Here is a 4,524-nt window from a genome sequence, read left to right on the forward strand (position 1 = left end):
TTCTTCGTTGCCGAGGAGCTGGAGCACGTATCACCATCGGACTAATAGAGTCTTCGCTCCCATCGCTGGCATTGGAAATGCAGCATTTTTTAAAGCTGCGGATGACAAGATCCTCTGGAATTGAATTCCATGCTTCAATAATCCATTCGCACAAAAGGCGAAGTGCAGGTTTCTTAATTCGGCAAGTTGACGTAGTTTCGTGTACTGCAGTTGCCATCCATTCAGTGTACAGTCGGCGCAAGTGGTTCTTGAAAGGCCGGTTGATGCAAAGAGGAAAGATGAACTGTAACTTGTCATTTTATATTAAAACTTTTCTACTCTTGTAAAATTACTCACAATATTCCAGTATTAGGTTAATAAAACTCCCCGTGATTTTAAATGCTTGCTGGCTCAGTCAATTCTACATTTCCTCGTGTATGCCGCGCACCCTGTTTTTTGACTTCGTTTTTGTGCAGAAAAGGTGCGCGGCATACACGGATAAATATGGTATGTTCTATATCTTAACTTTGAGCATTCTTTTACATATGGAAAGATTCCTTTACCTATCTAAAGTTCTTTCACGTATGGAGAGCTAAATGACAAACAAGCATGTGCTGACATTAATACAAGGTTTCAAAATATTGTATTATTAAGTATTTCAATCAATGTTGCCTTTTTCTACACTTGATAACAAGTCTTATTATATTTAAAAGAAGAAAAACACATCTGCAAAATTTTCCCCGATTACAAAGGTTGGCTTCGAGTTTCAAACCTGGTTTACTTTTTCCGAATATACCCGAAAGTTGAACTTAGAAAATTTTTGCCTCATAACGGCAATAAAGAGCGCGGCCAACCTTTATGAGACAGTGTGTACAACATATTGTTGAATTAAAAATGAAATGAAATGAAATCTTTGAGTTTTAGGTCCCACAATTATGCTAAGGGAGACAATGATTAAAGCAATGAATGATGATGAAAGAAGTGGTGGAATGAAAAATGGGAGGAAACGGGAGTGCCCCGGGAAAACCCACGCACACGGTATTGTCCACCACAAAGTTCACTTGGCGCCAGCTGTGATCGAACTAGAGACCCATGTACCAGAGGTGAACACTTTACCACAGCCCGCAAAAAAGTCTGAATTCAGTACTGAGGTCAGTATAGTCTTTGAAACGCAGACGTAGGGGCAACTTGTCTTCCCTATCAACTGTTATAAGTGAGGGAATATTACAATTTATTTAAAAAAGAAAGAAAAAATGGTAAAACAGAATAATTGTACCTCTGCACCGATGGTTGTGCAGACATGATCCTATATTTAAATACTTCACAATTTTAAATTGTTTTACTCTTTCTCAACAACTATTTGATAGCTTGCACTAAAATGTTCAGAGTTTGAACTGCTTACATGATGGCAAGTATTTTGTTCTCAAGAACTTCTGAATGATTTTTTTATTCGATTACGATTTTTAAAAAACGACTCTAACCATATTACGAATCGAACGATGTAAGAGTAAGAAGGAAGTTCTTTTCAGAACTGAACGAATAAAGATAGGAATTGAATTCCTTTTCTTCAAAGCAATGCAAAACTATGGGTAATGTAAAAGAATATTATCTCACAGTGAGCATAGTATTATAGTATATTAGACTGCAATGTACACAGATTTGTATGCGGTAACATTTTTCAAGAGTAAAATGCTAGTGCAGAATTTAGAGGATTTCTTGTAGATTTTTTTTCACAAATTACAGGACTAGCAAAATTCAGGGAATAGAGTATTTGTATTTTTTTGAAAATAGTGGGAAATAAAGATAATTTCACTTGCATTAGGACATTTCTCGTTGTATTTCATATAGAATATAACTAGTAACATTTAAATATATTTTCAAATGATAGGTTTGTTCACAATCCTTTCGAGAATGAGATCTCGAAAACCACAAGTGTTATGATCAATTCCAAATTTTGTTTAGATTGTTCAGTTCTCACTTTTTTAGCGAACATTTTGAACACATTGTTGCTGGTGAAAAACTATGGTATTAAGCAGTGGCGGCTCGTGCTTTGAATTTTAGGTGGTACACAATAGATGACCTTTATTATTATTATTATTATTATTATTATTATTATTATTATTATTATTATTATTATTATTAATAATAATAATAATAATAATAATAATAATAATAATAATAATAACGATTTCTTCATAGCATTCTTTAAGCATGCAATGGAGAAGCTTATTTTGTATTATTTTTGGCGTACTCTTGAAAATGGTTGCGCTTTCTAAATGACTCTTGAGAGCGCTGTCAAGTTCTGCACTGAAATTACTTAATCTACGAAATATTCCTCGATTTGAAGAAGAGTCTGTTTGTCATCATGTCCTCGAAGGTGCCACAAAACCAAATACAATTGATGATTATATTGAGCACGAACCTGTTTTGCGTCACTTTTTTATTGTGATTCACAATGGACCGCCTATAACCAGCATCTAGTTGAGCAGCAATATTCACATTTCCCAATACAGTAAGATTAGAACGTGTCTTATGTGAACTGACGAATTTTCATGTTATTTATTTATTTATTTATTTTGTCGTGCAGATGCTGGATATCCGCACCTTTTTTTACTCCATGCATCTTTCCCCGCCCCGAACAATAAACACGGAAAACGAACCAAAGAATTTTTAATTTTACATTCACATAACCACTTATGCTGTTCGTACAAGTTGATATTAAATTTGCTTGTAAATGTTCGTTTCTGACTTCCAATTACTTGTGTTATATTGAAAGTCGGAATCGGTCTTCCGATGACCTTCACAAGTAGATTTGCTTCTGAATTTCTTTTCGAAAACGGCTAATTCAACAGAGACGTTACAGAATTCATTGCTACTGCATAGCTAGTTCACGTGTATCAGGAACAGACACGTAATTATGCAATTACAGCAACAATATTCCAATGAACAACGAAGACCGGCACACAAACATACAACACTACAAAGTCCGCTACCCGCTTTAAAATATCACCCCTTCCCCAATTAACGCTCTTTTCTAAAAACTGCTCTCCAACATTCTCATTCACTCATACACACATAAAAAGGAAAACATTGTATCTATGCTGCCAAATTTCTACTCATTCAGATACGAGTGTATTAAATATCGACACCCTCAGTTTGTCTTCACTCTTCTCGGGGTCGCCTTTACTGTCTCCATAGCTACCTTGACCTTACTTGGTTGACAGAACCAACAGTTATGACCACTTGGCAATCTCGCATCTAGGCAAGGCGCAAGGTTTTTTTTTCCTGTAGCGACTTAGTTACGGTACGTAACATTGTCACAAAGGAACAAAATATTCCCCGAGCGAGAACCGTGTCAACCAATACTGCAGGGGGAGGGACGGTGGAGAAGTTCCAGTTCCAAAGCATTATGTTCTCGAAATGCTGTTTTTGTTTGGTAGACTTGTTTGCAAGATCTGCAAGCATATGGATCCTTATGAGGTAGTGCACGGTGTGATAACCCCCCCTTACTGCGCAACCCAGCAGAGGCCCAGAAGCTGTTAAGCTGCTTGTTTGGCAAACTCTCAAGCAGAAAGCAACTAGCCAGCCCCGTTTCAAACGCACTTGTTTAAGAAAAGATGATGATGACAATAAAACGAAAAGTGATTTAGCACAAATAAAAATTGAAAATATTGCAAGGAGGTTTGTACAAACATATAAACGTTAAGAGAAACCGCTACTGGTATTAAGTAGCATTAGAAAGAAGTTACGATTGACGGACATTGCACGTATTGTGGTTAAATTTCAATGGTAAAACTATTGCATACCGGCAATGTTTGGTAGCTAATTTTGAAAATTTAGTACTCTTGATATTCTTACAGATTCGCTATACTATATATTTCAATGCGATCGCTAAACTTAGATAGAGAGTAAAGAGAGACATTTTCGTGTTACGATTGAACCAAGCAATACTTTGGTACAACTTATACCGTCGTACAATGCATAAGAAATATCATGATATTGAAAAACCAATATAACACCGATCTTTTTTTGAAAAACTTTATCATTTTACACAATTACAGTGTGGATAACAAGATGAAAATATTATTTTGAGTTAATAATAATAATAATAAATGCATATTAAAATGTACTATTATACTAAAATATATTATATACATACCTTACTTGCAGTATATATGTATGTAATTTTAAAACATAGATGTTTGTATTCAGGTTTATTAGCAAGCACAAAAAATGTTTTAATTCGCAACTCTTGTACGGAAGACTAAAGTTAAAATTATAGTACTGATAGCAAGAAAAATCACGAGGCAGGAAGAACTAATGTTGCACTGTTAACACGTAAACATTAACTTGTAAATTGAATCATTTCATTGACTGACACAACCTCATTTGTGGCGCTATAGTCAACCATAACTTTGACAAAAACCGTTAGGCGGTGCAGTGAAACTAATTTAATAAAATATCTTTTAGATAATATTAATAAAATTATTTAGTACAAAAGATTAAATGTTAGAGAAAATAATTGCATTATTTCATATAAGTATT

This window comes from Thermobia domestica, chromosome 2, assembly GCF_964235325.1.
Source record: "Thermobia domestica chromosome 2, izTheDome1.hap1.1, whole genome shotgun sequence".
NCBI classification, from domain to species: Eukaryota; Metazoa; Arthropoda; class Insecta; order Zygentoma; family Lepismatidae; genus Thermobia; species Thermobia domestica.